The sequence below is a fragment of the Callionymus lyra genome, chromosome 11 (assembly GCF_982586985.1).
Source record: "Callionymus lyra chromosome 11, fCalLyr1.hap1.1, whole genome shotgun sequence".
NCBI classification, from domain to species: domain Eukaryota; kingdom Metazoa; phylum Chordata; class Actinopteri; order Syngnathiformes; family Callionymidae; genus Callionymus; species Callionymus lyra.
Window position 1 is genome coordinate 23,914,615 of NC_141828.1, and position 19,784 is coordinate 23,934,398.

At 35.8% G+C, this 19,784-nt stretch overlaps 1 protein-coding gene across 2 annotated transcripts in view; it reads left to right on the forward strand.

The window, feature by feature from the left end:
• The window catches only part of cdh11 (cadherin 11, type 2, OB-cadherin (osteoblast)), a 105,235-nt gene that overhangs the window by 10,944 nt on the left and 74,507 nt on the right, over window positions 1-19,784 (forward strand). Inside the window, exon 2 of one of the 2 annotated variants that reach the window (XM_087802270.1) lies at window positions 11,999-12,119. The exons of the other annotated variant lie outside the window; for it this stretch is intronic. The gene's annotated coding sequence lies outside the window, so the exon portion shown is untranslated. The remainder of the gene's footprint in view (window positions 1-11,998; window positions 12,120-19,784) is intronic. 2 annotated transcript variants of the gene reach the window in all.

The following is a 19,784-nucleotide window of genomic DNA, read 5'->3' on the forward strand; positions in this document are numbered from 1 at the left end:
TTATAATCAAGGTACAAAAAGTTGTAAAGTTTTAACATTGTTGAAGCAGAAAGAGTTCTTAGTGGTTTATGGATAAATATTCTTTATGAGACATGGAATAACTAAAGTAATACTTTTTACCTCATAAAATATGATGGAAGGAGAAAAGGGAGAAAGAAGAAAAGAAACACAGAAGAAGAGGAAAATAGAAGGATGAAGAAATAGAAGCAAGACAAAGAGAGTCAGAAGAAAGAAAACAAAAAAAATAAAATTATTTAATTATTTGCAAAAATTACATTAAAAAATAAACTTTTTCTACATTTTTCTTCAGTGTAGCTAAACTTAAACTGACCTTCAATACGATCAACGTCAATATCTGCAGGTTTTATTCCGTATCTAAGAAACATGGTTTACTCCTGGTACTCCTATTTCCTCCCACATTAAGTTGCTGGGACAGGCTCCAGACCTGCCAAAGGGTAAAAACTTAACCTGGCATTTAAAGGGTAAAAGATTTTTGAAATGATAGAAAACCAGATCAGAATAAATGAATTGAAATACTTTTGAGATAAAAAAAAACATTAAAAAAAAGGAAAATTAAGATAGATAGATAGATAGATAGATAGATAGATAGATAGATAGATAGATAGATAGATAGATAGATAGATAGATAGATAGATAGATAGATAGATAGATAGATAGATAGATAGATAGATAGATAGATAGATAGATAGATAGATAGATAGATAGATAGATACAATATAGTATAATATACATCAATACAAAGTAAAATGGTTCCAAAATATCTTAAATAAAAAAAAACTGTCATTAAGATAAAATCTCTTTTTTAAAGAAAATGATTTAGTAGCATAAGACACAACGTATTGTTGTCTCTTCCATTGTAAACAAAGTTTAATAAATAAAATATAATCTTCTGATATTGCTATAAAGTTCACGCTACTTTATCTCTGGACGATAGCATGATGTGGTTTAAAATTATAATAGTATTTTTTGTCTCTTCAAGAGCAAACATAAGTAAATTAAATAAAGCTTCCGATATTTCAATGTTACTTTGAAATATTTTTTGTTAAAAAAAAAATGTCAATAAGATCCAGAAAAAGTTTTAAAGAAAAATATTTAGTAGAAAAACTGCAGCATGAGATACAAAGTATGTTTTGTCTCTTGAAGTGTAAACACTAGTTAATAAATAAAATATAAGCTTCAGATATTTCAACGACCGCTGGAAGATGAAATCTCTGGATGATAGCATGCTGTGGTTTAAGAAAAAAAAAGGCGCTCAGTGAAGCAGTGGCAGCAGACGGCTCACTCAAACACACATAATGGCAGCAAACAGTGCACATGGGACTGACAGACATAATTCACTCACAAAAGCCTGTTTTCTTTTCTGGCAGACAGAGCATCAGAGCATGCTCGACCTCTTTACCATAATAACCTCTCTCCACTTCACCTCCCGCTCCAGCCCTCCGTTTGTTTCACCGTGTTTTCTTTACTTCTTCCCTTTTGCTTTATCAGCGATTCACAACACTCGTTTGTCCTCACGTCGCTTTTTCACTCCGCTAGTTTTCATGCTTCATCTACAACTCTAATGGTTTGATTCAGATTCCACGTCGTCATGAAGGTTTTCCTTGAGAAAATACTTTTTTCAGATTGAACTGGTGCTGAGAGGTTGTTTTTTTTTGGCCGAGCGGCCTAGAGCAAATCCCATTTGAAGTCTGATGGTGCCTTTAAAAAGTCAATTTGAAAAAGCAAAAGTATGTGACTCCAGTTCAAGAGCCATTACGCTAACGTTAAGCTCGTTCAATAACAGGAAAAACTGTTTATTTATTTTATTTTATTCAAGAATAAACCGACACAGTTATTTTTCTAATGATTACTTTAATCAGTTCAATTCAATTAGTGTCAAATTATATTCATCTATTGTCGCATGTATTTCAGAATAATACCTACAATGTGTAGTTATTATAATTTTTCACAAAGTTGCTGGTTAAAGTATGTTTTGCCTTTTGTTTGAGAAGGAGAAAAGCGACTAGTATTATCATAAAAAGTGCTGAGTCACCACATTTCACATGACATTTTCAAAAAACTAAATTTCCTGACTGGGAATCAAACAAATAGGAAATAAACACAAAACAATTGCAAACTTTCTCATTTAAAAACCGGACGAAAGAATTATAAAATAATAAAGAAAACCTCATTTTGAGTCCTGGTCACGAGATTTCGTCAATGACTGAGGACGAGAGGATACAGTCAACTCCAGCAGGTTTTAAAGCTGATGTTTGGACATATTTTGTTTTTTCAAAACAAATGTATCTACTTATCTTATCAACCTTTATTAAGTATTATTTATTTCTAATTTTCTAATCTTATGGCCATCATCTTGACTTCTCGCCCAGCTCAGGATGTTGTTTTATAAAGTAATGTTTTTCTGATTTTACTAGTTTTTTACTGATCTGTGGACTCGCGTCAGCAGCAGCAGTTAAAAGCCATTAAAGTGAAATACTCTTCTTTATCGAGAACAAAACCTATTCCCTTATAACTAAAATCATTTAGAACCATTCCTAAATAATGATGTCTGTAAACGACTTTGTAAAGTGATCTTTTTACACAACATAAATAAAGGTCAATGACAAGAAACATTAGATACATGTTCCAGTAAAATATTGAATAAAAAATATAAGGTGCGAGTCTTGGATGAGGGAACAGGTAACAGGGGTAATATTAGGCTTAAGCTTGAACTTGTGATTGATGAAATAATTCTTACAAGACGAGCCAAGTGAAGAGAATATTCCGACGTGTGTGACAATGTTGGAGCCTTGATGACAACACTAGTGTCGTGTTGGATCTAATTCTGTTGTTTGACGTTAATCCAGTAATCTTCTCGCTCGAGGGGGGGGGAGTCGAACACCGGCGCCCGGGTTTAGTCATCAGGAAGTGCTACATTTAAACTCATGTGTGATGGTGACACAGACAGTTCCGCGACGACAAGTTTCCTCGCACGTGTCATCCTGTGAAACCCAAACATGAGCCGAGGATCGCACACGGCTCTTCTTCGGAAGGTCACTCAGGGTCGCGTGTGTGAAGGCACGCGTGATGTGTCGACGACAACCAGATGTGTGCCAGACTTTGACGACGTGTAGCGCCGGCTCTGGGATGTTTGCTAAAGCATTAGCTCCAGGTGAGATGAGCTGGTGAGGGGATTGGTGGAGGAACAGCTGCCTGTGAAGTGGATACAGTCTGTTCCACGTTTGGTAGGTAACAGCCTGGCTGGATATTATGTGTAAGTACTTCTCATTAGGAGATTAAAAAATAGACTCATACTACACGCAACGTCAGTTGACTTTAAGTCGGTAGTCCAATCCCTACCTAGGATAGGAGGGGAATCAAAAAAACCTGATTATGGTTTTGAAATAAGGGCAAAAAGGGCTTTACTCATAAAACACAAAATGTACCTTGTAAAAGAGGGGATTTGTATTGACGGGAATCTGGCGATACGATACAGTGGGAACGATACGATATAGAGTGATACTGCAGGAACAAGTATATATTTGTAGTATTGTCGAGTACTTGACTCTGGTGTTGTAGAATTTACAGACCACATGACTCTTGACGAAGTCGTAACTGCTTTTTCTTTTTTTTCAAACCAAAGTGTGTCCAAACATCAGCTTTAAAGCAGCTGGAGTCCACTGCATCCTCTCGTCCTCAGTCATCATCGAGATCTCCTAGGATTTAATTGTTCCTTGAGCTCTGTAGGACGTTTACTGCTGCCATCTAGCGGCCGGAATTTCATTGCAACAATAAGTATGAGACAACAATATGAATAATTGCATTTTAATTGTAAATAAAAAATCAAATTAAAAAAAAAGTGATTTTGAACACTGATACAGTATCATAAATATTGCGATATTTCATTGCATCTATATTTTCTTACACGCTTATTGTTGAGGGTACTTAACCTTTATATGTAATAAACCTTGAGAGAATTTTTTTTTAGCATGAATAAAAAAAATCTCAACAAGATCTATTTGAGGTTTTTGTGTTGCTAATTTTCAGTAGTTACAAGTTAATTTTTTCAGTAAACTTTCAGACAAAACACCTTTCAGACAGTTTTGTTCTCGGGCTCGAAGGTTGAGGACCACTGAGCTTCATAGCTGGAAGATGTGTTTTCAAAGCACTTTAACCTCCCACATAATAACTATCATGTGCAGTGTGGCATTTCCAAACATTTTTCACATCTCGAATGTTTGTCGGCAGAGTAGCTCACACACTTCTTTGTGAAGTGTGTTTAGGAAAAATTAAATTCAAACGGAGTCTAAAGGGAGTTTATCTCTCAGGAACACACGTCTGAATTCAGAAGGGCTCTTCTGCTGTCAGGTGAGGACCAACACGTTTGAATACATTCATGAGATGAGCACTGTATCTGAGGAGAGGATAAATAGCAAATCGAAGTCCTCACAAATGAGGATCTTATTTTCTTTCACGTTTCCTCAAAGCCAGATCTTTTCTTTGATTCATCTCTTTTCATGCGGAGAGTAAATCCTGGTGATGCGGCGCTTCCATTGCGATAAACTCGTCTCACTCTCATTGAGATCGCAAGGTCGTGTGTGAATAAAACATGGAGACCCGTGTTGGGAAAAAAAAAGGTCAAAACACTCCTGTTGAAGGTAAATGATATATTTACCCTACCCACACCTTCTATAGTGTGAGCAGTAGATCAACAGCAGGATAGACCAGTATAAATGGCTCAACAAAAGACACTAGCACTTTGGATATTAGGTTCCTGCAGAGGTGAATTAAGATAAAAACAGAGACGCTTAAATGGAATTCATCCAACATTAGAAGGAGAGGCCAAGAGAGAAAAGGGTTGAGTGGTTCTTTACCTGAGCTGCTGTGAAAGAGAAATAATACTTAATATTTAATCATCATGACAACATAATAGAAACTGTTGACTCGAGACTCGAGAGTTAAAAATTCAAACTTCCCTCATTTTCTACTCACCCTTACTTATTGTGGACAAGACGTTGTCTTAATATATATTATTATTGAATTAGGGTTTTACGTTTTTTCCACTGCAATCAAACCTTTTTTCAACGATATCAAACAATTTTCAACTATATTCAAACAATTTTCCACTATATTCAAATAATTTTCAACTATAATCAAACTATTTTCAACTATATTCAAATAATTTTCAACTATAATCAAACTATTTTCAACTATATTCTAACAATATTCAACTTTAATCAAACAATTTTCAACTAAAATTAAACAATTTTCAACTGAAATCAAACCATTTTTTAACTATATTCAAACAATTTTCAACTATAATCAAACTATTTTCAACTATATTCAAATAATTTTCAACTATAATCAAACTATTTTCAACTATATTCTAACAATTTTCAACTTTAATCAAACAATTGTCAACTAAAATTAAACAATTTTCAACTGAAATCAAACCATTTTTTAACTATATTCAAACAATTTTCAACTATAATCAAACTATTTTCAACTATATTCAAATAATTTTCAACTATAATCAAACTATTTTCAACTATAATCAAACTATTTTCAACTATATTCTAACAATTTTCAACTTTAATCAAACAATTTTCAACTAAAATTAAACAATTTTCAACTGAAATCAAACCATTTTTAACTATATTCAAACAATTTTCAACTATAATCAAACAACTTCTAACTATAATGAAACAATACTCAGCTTTAATCAAACTATTTTCTACTGTAAATTAAAAATATCTTATAATGTACATGTATATGTTTGAACAGTTTACAATAAACAAAAATACATGAAATCAATAAAAAATACCTTAATTTATGTGTTTAATCATAATGTTAGCATCATAGAACAACTACAGGCGAGTACTTCAGGGAGAGTTCGGGAACAGCAGCGCTCACTGAGGTATGTCATTGCGACTCGGAACAACAAGGGTCTCTCTGTGTCAACCTTGAGATGGGAGGGAGGGGGAGTTGGCTTCAACAAGCCTGTGGGGTCGAGGGGGGGGTGGGCTCGGGGGTGTTATCAACAAGGATCCGGTGCATTGGTTCGTAGTAAGGATGGAGGGGAGGAAGGAGGGAGCGGGGGAGACGGGGGGGATCTCAGGCTGGATGGGTTTGCGGGAGGAGGACGTCGTAGCACAATGACTCTTGTGTCCTTCGCTCTCCCACTGAGTGGAGTGTTTGTCGTGGGTGATGGGTGGGCGACTCGGGGAGGTAATTAGGGTCATTACACATGCACAGGGCGTGTAATGATGCGCGGCATTGCTGGTCAATCCCAACTTCCTGCGACCCCAAAACACCGTCGTGTTACTCATTACACAGATTCTACTTATTCGGATTGTATTATCGGAGAGTTGTCGAGATCAGAGTCGAGATGTCTGTTCGCAAGTATTGAAATCCCAGTCGAGGATTTACGAGCGGATAGAAAGCATTCAGGCTTTTATTTTAGGAGATATTGCTTTCTGTTTATGAGGATCAAAGGTCGAATCAATAACTAATCTGATTGAAGAGGTGGAATCTGTGTTTTTAGTGAGCTTATTAAAAGCTTCAACCGTGTTATTTGGTTAAAAGGTTCTTGTTTTATTGAATGTATTTGGAGAAGAAGAAGAATCTTCCTCATCAATAAATCCTTGAGTTTATTATTTCATTGTTTAAAGAAACTAAACAAACTGTATTGAATCACTTTTTTATTTCTACTTATTCCTTTAAATGGATTTAATGATATTTTTATGGTTTAGAGATCATTTTGGATTTGGAATCGTGAGAAATATTTGCTTTGTCTACATCATTTACAGACAATCAAAGCATTTTCGACTGTAAGTTAACAACTTCTAACTATAAGAAAACTATTTTCAACTGTAACCAAACAATGTTCAACTATAATCAAACATTTTTAAACTATAATCAAACAATACTTAACTATAATCAAACAATTTTCAACTGTAATCAAACAATTTTCAACTATAAACCAAACATTTTCAACTGTAAACAAACAATTTTCAACTACATTGAACTATTTTCAACTATATTTAAACGACTTTCAACTGAAATAAACATTCCAATGGTCTCTCTTTCACTAGTAATTTGTTGAAATGTTTTTTAGTACAATTTAATGGATTTGTTTTTCTTTCTAAATCTGCAATCATTCGCTCGCCGCTATCGAATCATGCTAATGGTGAACTGGCTAAATCCCTTGTGAGGCGACCAGATCATGACTTTGCCTTAAGTGAGAGTGTTTGGTCAGCGAGGTCACGGCAGGCTAATGCGAATATAAACGCAGTGTCAGTGACAGGATGGATGGATCCATGGTTGGCGGGGAGGGGAGGGGGCACATCTTCTGAGGCTACTGGGGTGAGGGGTGAGAGCGGCGGCGAGGGGGGGCTTTAACGGCTTAGCAGAATTGGCTAAAACCTCCATGTTCTGCTCCTTGGCTCCTCAATAGAGCAAAGCTAATCTGGAGCTGCTTCTTTAGGTCCCTTTGCCAAGGAGCCCAAAAGGAAGCCACTGTCATGCTCAAGGGCACTCTGTCGGTGAGAGGGCACAGTCGTCAGTGGGGGAACACTCGAGTGTAAAAAATGCAAAGAGGATTCTCGAAAAATAGTAGGAGAAAATGCTGAGTCTGTCAGCAACGATTATGTTTTTTTAAGGTCTCCATTTTGCTAGTGAAGCAGCGACTGTCTGGAATCCAACATTATCTGGGAAGAGTGACGGGTTTTCAGATTATTTTTAGCGTCTAGAGTAAATTCAACTCAATTCAAAGCTGCAGATATAATTTATGTTCATTTTAAAGATGTGATGACCAATCTTAAATGCAAAAAAAACGACGACGAAGCCAAAAAAAGGGTAGAATATTGAATGACGGCCAGAGATGGAGACGATAGGGTTCGGCACCGAGGCCTTTTGTGTTTGCTCAAGAGCCACCTGGAAGTGGAATCGACAGCCATCCACACGAGGTGTCCAACAGAAACAGGATATGACAAAAAAAAGACGAGGTAAGTCTCGATTATAGATTCAACCTTTCACTCTCGGGCCCCGTCTGGGCAGACCCGACAAGCTCTCCGGGGTCATGGTGTCGCCGCCCGGACAATAGGGCAGCTGTATCCAGATCAGCTGGAGCGTGACAAGACGACCCCCACAAACATCTCGAGGGTAGTATTAAGCCAATTAGTAACTGCCAGTCAATGTGACATATCATGGACAGCTGGATCAATACCAGGATTGGAAGGAGGGCGAGAAGGCATCGGCCCAGAGGCAAACAAGCAAGTTTGAATGAATATTCAGTGTTTGATTGAAATTATTCTGTTTTTTTCTTTGGAAAAATAGTCAAATACATCATTTTTGTTAGCTCTAGTTGCTATGTGGGTATTATAGTTGAAAGGATGATTACATTTCTGGTCGCTAAGGTCGCTTATACATGAATAAATGACCCCAAACTACAGTTTAAACTTAAGTGCTAATGCTTTTTACCATTAGCATTGATAAACTAATTAAGTTCTAGCTAAAGTAAAAGTTCTATGTTGCACACAAGTGTGCGTAGAATTTATGTAGCAATATAATATTGTATTAATATTATTTTTAGTCTATAAAAGTCACTATTAGTTAAGGTTTATCAATAATGGCTAATGCTAAGATACTTTAAGGAATAAAAAATGACAAAAGTAAAAAGACATCTGTCCTTATGTAAAAAGAAACTTAATCTAGTGATATTAAGTAATACACATTGTATAGTGTGACTGTGAGAGGCCTTGCCTATGCCAAAAGAAAGACTTGACAGACAAAAATAGACAAAATAAGAAACTAAAATTCAAGCATATTACAACAGTTGTGTAATTATGCCATAACACTTTTTAAAAGAAGCTTGAAATGGAAAATAAATGACTTAAATATTTTTGTATTTTATATTTTTTATTTTAAATTAAATTTTTAGGGACCAAAAAAGTACAAAATTAAAAACATATAATTCCTTATATATTAAAAAATCAAAAGAAATGTAATATAACTGGAAACAGGAAAAGAAAGTTGTGGTCAGTAAGGATGTAAGTAGCTGAATAGTAATTGATTCACATCGATAAAAACAAGTTCAAATTTAATACAAAATGTTATCAAATCACTTTACTTTTTAAATAATACAAAATAAATTCCTTCATCTATTTATATCCCAGGTTGATCTATTAATGACATTATGAAATATTAATAAATAAGTCAGTTTTACTCAAATATCAGGTGAACAATCAAGACGTTCATTTGTGAACCAAGACTGTAATTTTGAACAAAGTTACTGAAATTATTCAGCCTGAGAAAAAATGCTAAAGGTCATTTCCAGGACAATAACTGTCACAAGATGATATTTAAAGAGAGAAATTGGTAAAGAAGAGAAAGCCAGAAGATAAATAACTGTGGAATATTAAAGAGCGTCGCGCAGCCAGCAATCCCAGGAGATGTTCGAAAATGAAAAGGTGTGCAAACGATTCCCGCTTATTTCCTCCCGCCGAGCGTTCCTCATCATCTCCGGCTGTCCTCCGGCTTCTTGCATTTACATATCTGTGAGTGCGCAATGAATTTTTTAGAATTTGCTTATCGTTGTTGGGGACATCAGAAGATCCCATCATCTCCTGACAGCCGAGGAAAAGGGAGAAACAAGATTGACAATCAATAAATCTGAGAGGAAGATTGACAGCAGTGGAAGGAAAAGAAGGGATTTGGAAATGGAAATGATGCAAGAGGAGAAATAAGACGGAATTTAAATCGGGTTCGAATGCAGATGCAATATAAAGAAGCTTTCAGTCAATTATTTCGATACTAAATAAGGAGGAAGTTAGACTTGTAAAAGGGCTGAATGCTGGAAGAAGCAGGAAATCGCTGGTGCATCCGTCGTTTGGAGAATAATTGAGAATGAATGAAGTTGCCAAGAAAATATCCTGAATGTCTATTTTAGCGAAAAGTGAATGAACTGTAGGATGGCGAGAACAACATTTTTGAAAAAGTGAAAGAGGATGATTTGCAAACAGAAATAGAGAGGAACGAGCTGCATCAAAGGAATAATGCAATAAAAGAAATATAGAAAGGGAAGATGGAGATGATTAAGAGAAAATACAAATGAAAGGAGGTATAGAAGGTGGAGGAAACGGTGGTGAAGGGAACATCTGGCGTGTTTAAAGTTGTGAATGGGTAAATGGGTGGATGTAGAAGGCGGGTACTTGGTGGGGGGTGTGTTTATCTAAAGCATCGATGCACAAAGACTCACCAACCGGAGCTGCCACACTCACTTATGCACGCCCGGATGGAGTCAGAAACACAGATCGAAGGTTGGAAAACCACAGCAAATGGAGAGTGGGAAGAATCACAAGAACCACTTTGTTTCATAATGTATTGACATCTTAAAATGTTACATAATATTCAGGCTACATCTAAAAAAAATCCATCATAACATTGGAACACAAAATCAGAGACACATAACTATTAAACACAAACTCAAATTGTCAAAAAATGACCTTAGATTATCTAAAACTTTAAGTATCTGGCAATACGATATGTTTCACAACATAGGAGCAACAATACTATGTATTGTGATACTGTATTAACAAGGATACATTTGTAGTATTGTTAAGCAGACTTTCTTGTTAAATTATTTCATGCTTTTCTATCAATACTTTTTTTGTAATGCTGCTTAAGTAGTGATGAAGCTTCATGAAGCAGTGTCATGTTGTTTAGAGGTCAGTAGGTGGCGCCATAAGTTCTAAAGTGATGCTTCATCAAACCATCACTAGCTTTAAGTATTTAAAGCAACAAATCCTTTGGCTTCGGGAGTTTTTATTTTATAGACACTTTATTGAAATATAAACCATAAAATAAGTATGATGGAAGATGTAATAAGATTTAGAATAAATATATATATTGAAAAAAAAAACAACAGTATAGTAAAAAATCACATTGCAGTGTAGGGATATTTTGTTCCTACACTACTATCTACCATGATCCCTAAAACAGTTTTAAACAAGACATTTCGCAAAACTTTCTACACAACTTGAAAAATAGACAAATAAATCGCTGAAGTATGTTAAACATGTTTTTCTTTCTTTGAGTAAAACATCAGTTAAAAAACAATAAAAGCTGAATCCAGCGAGGCAGATGTGGCATGAAAGTTATAACCAAATCAGCGTGTCATCGACGGCACTTTTCCATCTCATTCCATAATTTATCATTTTATTATTTTATTTTTGACCACTTCAGAGGAAAACTACCCACAACTATTTCACTTATTTTAAAATATTCATACTCGTCTTTTATTCTATGTTATGAGAGTGGGTTGTTTACGCCCCCCCACCCCCATTTTCACACCATTTTTTAATATTCCAAAACCAGACTTCAGGACATTTTGAATAATTCATCCTGTTTTTTGCAGACAACACATTGTTTTCTATTTTTTTAAATGATATATTTTGTGTTTTTGAAGCTTTTAACATGTAAACCACCACACATCAGGACTGAATAATTTAGTTTGATTGATAGACGGACTTGTTTTCGGGTTATGAAACTTTGGGGGGAAAAATAACATTGTTTTTTTACGCTTTTCATCTTCTGGGGATTTTTCCGTGGATATTTGCGATCCTAACAAGCGCTTTTTCCGCCCGTTTTAACCCTTTTGGTGGCGTTGAATTATTCATAGGGTTTTTTGCTAATGGTGCAGCTACCAAGCCATTTGTAAATGAGCTTAATCCACCTTCCTTGGTGCGACTGGTGTGTGTGTGTGTGTGTGTGACGGGTCAGCGTAAGACAAAAGGCGGTTTTGTCTGATGAGAATCGCTGCTGGTGTGTGTTTAAGCTGTCGAGAGCATCCAGGATTTGTATCCGCGCCGCAACAATGACCCTTTCATTCCAAGAATTACAGCCTGGTGTGTACGTGTGTGCGACTTTGTGCCGTCTGTGAAGGCCTCTTCTTTCTTTTTTTTTCCTTCTGTGTGACCCGATCTCTTTATTTGTCCAGAACAATACAAGATGGACGCCTGAAGGCACAGACACTAGCGGACAGATGAGAGACACAGAAGACAGCGTGAAGATAAGCAGACTGACCGACTCAAACGGACAAACAGAGCTGTATAATCCAGGTCACTGGTCTCGACACACACACACATCTGCAATCAGACGGTTCTGGTGCTATCACAGGTAGCAGTTGTTTGCAAACGGAACAGTTATCGCACATCTCATGTCTCAATTAGAGTTCTGAGAGACACACTCCACGACTGTTGCATCCCCAGGAGCATCAGAGCCTCTCTAGATATGAAAGAGTCGGGAAAATGTGAAGATTGGAAGGGAAACGCTTCAAGAGAGTGACTTGGAAGTCATCTAAAAAAAAGGAAAAATTGGAACAACACACAATCTGGAGAAATCTGGGATCAGGTTTCAAAATTAAATAACACATACTAAGATAAAACTTAAAAAAACAATAAAATCAACACAACCCAGAAAATTAAGAAAAAAAAAAAACATTATTTTGTCTTTCACTTTACTATTATTCATTTTTCCCCCGAGTATTGAAATCTAAAAATGAGAATCAGATCAATTTGTGGAGAATAAATCCCATTAAAAATTTCAGGATTATATATATATATATATATATATATATATATATATATATATATATATATATATATATATATATATATATATATTAGTTGTTTTAGATGAGAATTGCTTTCAGAGAAGAATTTAATGTAACATTTTGAACCATTAAATTAGTTTTACAGCCACAAAATAATTAGAAGTTCTAAGTATACTTTTTTTTGCTTATTAACTTTTTTTTTTAATGATTTTGGAAATTTTATAAAATTGACAAATATTTATTACTTTTTTCTTTTAATTTTTTTTTTTTTTAAACATCATACGTAGCCCCCAATTATGTACTTAATTAAGGTGACACATTTCTGTTTCAACAACACATTTTAGGAAATGCAATATTAGTAAAGCGAAAAAGTTAATTATTTGTTACGAGCAAGATTTGAATGAAACAGAAAGTACTCAGTTGCCTTTTGAAGAGGGGTACAATGAAAAACCAAGCTAATAATTTATTTTATATATACCAATGCACATGCGAAAACCAAGAAGCCGCTACGGTAACATTGTTTAAACACTGATGGAATCAAAAAAAAATCACTTTAAATCTAATGTATTTGGTATTTTTACTGATGATGTATAAGAGATATTAGCGTTTTCAATATGGTGTGTTTCATTTTCTAAATATGAGGATATGGATCTGTTACTATTTTGACCATTTGCTTAACAATACATACATGCATTTGTTGGAACCCGTTTGAAAGTACAAAAAAACAAAAGTCTAAATCACCAAAAATCTCACGGTGGATTGACAGAAGAAGGACTTGAGGTTCTCTGCTGAGCTTCTTTTATAGGGAGAGTGTTGCTAGTTTGTAAACAGGTCGAGTGACACAAATTTTCTATGACAGCGATCAGACAGACTCAAATCTACCTGCTCTGATGCCGTGCCACTTTCCGCAGCTTCCTTCTCTTGTTGTACCAATTTTTTGAGTCCTCAGTGTGGTCTTTTGTGTTTGTGTGAGTGTGTAGTTCGACAACAGCCTCTTCAGACTTTCATAGGTTTTGTCTTTATCGTACATACCCGTTTCATTTCATTTAAATTAAATTATAATCCAAAATGTGTATTCACCAAAAATGGGAAATAATCCAGTAGACTTCCTCAGTGCGTGGACTGGTTGTTACATTCCTAGTAAAGTCTGGGTGGTCTTAAAAGTGGCTTGAATGGCAAACAACAGTGAGTTAAACTGTCTTGACGTCGGGGTCAACTGGAAGTTTCTGGGGTTTGGAAGTTAGAGGCCCTTAAATGTCACTCATTTACATGACACTAAGGGAACCACAGTAAAAAAAAAAAGAGCCACCAACAGTAAGAGGGTCGTGAACACAGACAGAGAACGGCTAACAAACGAGGGAAGTGTCATGTAAATGGTCTTTTTAACGTCGCCTGTTTGTTTCTGTGGCGACTTTCTTTTCCAAACCCAGACAGAGTTTCAGGACTCAGAACAGGATTGAATATTTTAACTTACATGAGGTTTCGCTTCATTTATTTCCAAAGATAGTAAAGTGCAAAACATGTATCTATCTAATATACGTGTCTATGTCTGTATCTGTATCATAAGTTATTATATATTACATTTAGAGTTACACTGCCAACACTCTCCTCACATAAAGATGTTTTGCCCCCCAATACTTATTTTATTAAAATGGAACAAATATATATATATTATATATACAACACAATATAAGACATTAAGCGAGTATTGGTAAATGCCATAAATCCAAGTGAGTCCAGCACATGAAGAGGAGAGACTTAGGATATGATGGGCCAACAAAGTTAGATATAAACTCACAACACATCGCATGATCTTTAGTCATTGAACTGAGGAAGGAGTGAGGAGGCAGCCAAGCAGCATTTCAGCTGGGGATGAGAATCGTTCTTTTTGCAGCGATTAAAGAGCATCAGAATAAAAATGCTAACGTTATTTAAAATAAACAGATGGATTCTGTGATTTCAGTTAAATAAGTGTCAAATCCCCTGTGATATAAAATGCAGACAAAGAGACAAAACGTATCTTGATTAAAATGAAATAAAAAAGGATACAAAATTCTCATTAACACAAAATTACTAGAATGGAATCCATCAAACGTTTGTTTAGAAACAAGATTCATCAATTGTTCTGTAAGCTCCTGTTTTTCTATTGTGTTTTGTTAGCATTTTAAAGAGTCTTTTGTACAATTTATCCAAGCAGGAAAATTCATTGGTTGAGTTCATACCTCTGGAGAAAGACAAGTGGCCCTTAACTATGTTTGCTAGGCTTGTGGAGCTGTTTTTTAAATTTTATATCACAGCTTTGAATTTAAAAAAACACTTCATCTCGCTCTATGTCTGCTGTAAAAATGAACATTCAACTTGAAGCTCACTATTTATTTGACTTTTCACTCAACAACTTTCAGACTTTCCCTCACTATTTCCAAATATACCGCGTCAGTACGGAAATAGTTTTGATGTGCCAGTCTCGACGGGAACGAGCAGCGAGATGTACAAGAGATTAAACAAAAGTCTTGGTCTTGCATATGGATGTCATCATTCACGCTCTCAGGTAATGATTCTCCTCCCTTCATCTTCGTCTGGGTGTCAGCGTTCGTCAGAAAAGTATGAGAGAGGCAGACAAAGTAGCCTTGTTCTACACGTCGACGACATTTCAAACGCGCCTCCACAAAGGGATGGGAGAGAAAAAGGGGGTCTGCCGGAGTCTGTTTGTGGGAGTTCGTCTGCCACAGATAGTTTGGAGTGTTGCAAAAAGTCTGTCATTACGTCGTCGTTGCTCTGCAGCTCTTCTTTTGTACGTAGAGCTCTTTCTTTCCCAATCGTGTCATAACTGACGCTGCAGATAAATCCAAGGTAAACCATCAAGTCTCCTTATTTATCCTCATGGGGCGCAGTAAACAAGAGCTCACCTTGTTTGACGGGACTCAATCTCTTTAAATGCAGACTTTGCTGCATATTAAAAGCTTCTCTTTCACATACAGGGCTACCTTTCTTTATAGATGACACAATATTCACTCAGTTATCACTGATAAACTGAATATACTTTGTGATTTATGTAACAGGTGACCTATCTTAGCATTATATTTTACATTAACTTTAATTTAATAATTTCAACTATAACTGGCGTATTATATAATCCATTTTAAACCATTATTTATTATTCTATAGAGTAATGTTTTTCTCATAATCGTTTTTTTTATCTTGGACATGTACGCCCCCCCATTTGTTTGATTACATTAAAAGTTGATTTGTGTTTGAAAATACACCTTTAATAGGATTTGTAAAGAGGAAAAGTAAAAATCTGCATTCGAAGAATACTTTAATGACACTTACACCACTGTACGACCACAGTTTAAATACATTTCAATTACTTGAAAGAATCTATTAAGTTTCCCGGCTGAGATAATGATGCTGGAAATTGAAGATCACATTGTTATTATTCTTTTCTTTAATATATTTGAAATCATACATTGAGGAAAAGGACTCACAAAATATTTTTTTATTTATATTTTCAAACATTGCTATTGTGAATTGAATAAATCATTTGAACGTACAATTCCAATCAATACGAATATTGACCATATTTGCTCTTACATAAATTAAAAGAATGATTTAGAAATATATGAATAAAATATAATCAAGGAGTAATCTTTGAAAAAAAAACTTTGAAACACATACAAAATATTTTCACAATTAGGTAGAGATGCAATATTCGTTCCTCATCTAAACTAATGTCTCATAAACCTCACTCAGAGCGGTTTAATTTTATTTAGAGAGATGATCAAGATTATATTTATTATACTTTCATACTTCAAATGAGAAAGACATTTAGAAGAAGAAGTTATATGATCATCCACAAACATAATCTTAATCTTTTATGAGAAAAGTGCATTTAATTAATATAGAAAATGTATCCTTTTTAAAGAGCATGACAAAATCGTTGGCCTCTTCCTTGTAACTAATTTCAATCACTGAGTCCATTGGGAACCAATCTAGCCGGTGAGCAGACACCTCCAGAAAATGCTGTGATCCTGAGAATGTGCTTTCAACTTCGCCTAAATTGCTTCGACCTCTGGTCAGCGTGTCCAATCAGCAGCCGGCACTGGAACGCCATCGATCTGCTGGAGCAGAACATGTTAGTAAACATGGCAGTAGATCCTCACTGGCCGTCAGGGATCTCATCAGGCTATTGCTAACTCAGTTAAAGAGTCTCTCTGAGGCCTTTGTCTTTACAAATGTTGCCAGCCAACGTCACGGCAGGGAGACCAAGACACTAAAGAGCCTTTGAGATCCGCTCCAGTGACACAGATGCCTGGAAACGAATGAAAGAAAGAAAAAGCTGCTGTCGCTCCTTCTGTCCGTTTTAAATAGCATCGCTCTCACGTGTTGTTTGAAATGCTTCAGTGTGAATTATTCTGATCCAATAAGGTTTCAGATTTAAATGACATGACATACATGTGAGTATGTTCAAGGTTTGTTGGTGCAAATTTAAGCTTCATCTGCTGTTGGGGCGCGCAATTACATTTACTTACGGGCAACAGAAAAGATGAATACAAAGATTCCATTATACAATAAACAGATATATAAAATAAAATATAAAATAAGATCATAAATGGGGGGTATCCAAATCCAGAAGATCTGATCTGATCTGAAGATCGATTGATAATTAATGATGCAGGTAATAACATTTTTTTTTTCAAAAAATTACTTCAATTTACCCCTTTAATTTAATTAAATTTAATTATTTTGAGGATAAAAATAATTACAAATAAAAAAGTAAAGTAAAAATAAATGAAGAAAAGCATAAGATAAAAAAAAAACATGTTATGGTGTCTCATATGGTATCAATGTGTTGAAATTATTATTAAAAAATAAATTTAAACAAGGACTTTAAAAAAATTAAATGGGACAAAGAATATACAATTTCATTTAAGTGGTGTTGGTGAAGCGTCATCTGCCCATCATTAGTAACAGCTAGCAATAAAACAAAAAGCTTGACTTTTTAAAACACAGCATACATCGAATAAAAAAAAATTTCGTTATTCTTCTTTTAGCAAATTATTTTACAGTCAGAAGGTTCCATCTTTAGAATAGAACGCCACCATCATTAGCCTCCAGTGTTCTTGTGACCAGGTCAATGTGCCTCCACACGAGTTCAGTCACCGGTCAAGTGACCAATTCTTGCCTTGAGCCACAATTCATGGATGAAGAATTTCTATTGATGTAATTGTATGACTTGTTTTTATGAAACCACGTGAAATTAGCTCCTTGGCAGATGTATGCATCTGTCATAACTTGACAGATCCGATCTTTTTGGCTTTTTAATTTAAATTTTCTCTACTTATTTAAAAGATCTAGTCCCATTTTGAAAAACTTTTTTTATATTATTATTTTATCACATTACTATACGACTATTTCTGTGTCATCCTTGTCCTTTCTTTCTCCCCAACAACAGTCTAGTTATGGGTCATTTTCTGCCTTTCAAAAGACAGTTTGTCTCATGAAAATTTGCCACAGCGTTTTTCTGAGGCTGTTCTATAATCCTGCTTTAATCCTCTTGTGTAAGGTAATGTTACCAAAGGTGTTCACCCTTTGACCCTTGCTACCTGGGCTAAACAAGACCGCCATTACCAAATGGATCAATGATTAAATGTAAAGTTAACATTAGCTCCTGCTCCTTGCGCACCAATCCAGTGCCCGATGAAAACAATCCAGACACACCCAGCATCCCTGCTCCATCACCCCTTCCTCCCCTACTCGCTCTCACACCCGGCCCGGATCCCCAGGGGCGGTTTAGCAGGGATCTGTGGCGGATTCTGCAGTGTGTGTTCATGTAGCACAAGTAGTTCTAGTAGTAATGACAGGCAGATGGGGTTATTCATCAGCAGCCTCGTCTCCGTGAGCAAAGCAGCAGCTCTCCCTCTCCGCCCATTTATCTCGCTATCTAAATAATGCATCTGAATAATGAAAGATAAAAAGAAAATCCTCTTTACTTCACTCCGCGGCGCTTTATATTCTTTTTGACTTCCTCCTCCTCAGTTGACCTTGACTAGTGGAGTGTGTTCCGGCGCTCGGGCCACTTCTCTCCACCGCTTTGTTTATGAATGTTAATGGCCAGTGAATTATAGATCGTTTCAACGCGCGCCGTATAATCCAAAGACGTTTCTCTGGCATGTAAAAGTGTAAATGAATGGCTCCAAATGTGAAATCCATATGGGAAGACATTCAGACTAATTACAGGCACATTTGAGAGTTCACAGTTTGTCGGGGTGCAAACGCAAATCACTGCTCTTTCGTCGATCTCACTTTGGAAACACACAAACAATGCCGTTTGTTGTTATCCAACAAATGCAAATAGGTCACATCTTGGGATGTACAAATATCGGTTTGCCTTAAAGACAACCAGCACACACATGCATTTAGGCGCACACGTACATACATGCTCCGGGGGTGCCACAGCTCCATTATTTTTCTAAAGTGGTTTTCAAAATCCATGGCTGATGCTTGAGGGCGTGTGTATGTTTGTGTGCGTGGAATAGACCATTTAGAGAGCAACCATTGACTCAGAGTTGTGTTAGTGCTGCACAAGCAATAACAAGAAGAGGAAGAGAGAAGACATTTAAAGCGATAGTTCACCCGTATTTCAAACCTAACTAATTTTCTACTCACCCTCATGTCGACGAAAAGTTGGGTTATTTTTAAAAAGAGTAATCTGTTCCTTTTCAGAGTTATAGACAAAAATGTTCAGGTTTACTTTAATGCAGTGACTGGAGCTCAGTTGTCTTCATCTTCATCTTCGTCCAAAAAGACACTTAAAAACATCCAAATACCTCCATACTGCTCGTCTGTAATTTCCATCTTGTATTGAAGCCTCAACATTAGAATTTTTCCAGAACAATTCCTGTGAAGGTTCCAATACAAGATGGACGTTACAGACGAGCAGTATGGCGGTATTTGGATGTTTTTAAGAGTCTTGTTGTAGAGGAATACGGAAGTTCCAACACAGGAACTCAGTCAGACCTAACATCAGAATGATCTACTTTTTCTTTTGCTACATCTTATAATTCCAGACAACAAATATAGACAGTATAAAACCAAGGGCAACATTTCAATTGGTTGTTTAGTTGCATCTTGAAAGATATGTAATTCCGCTCGAGAGGAAGATGTCTTGCTT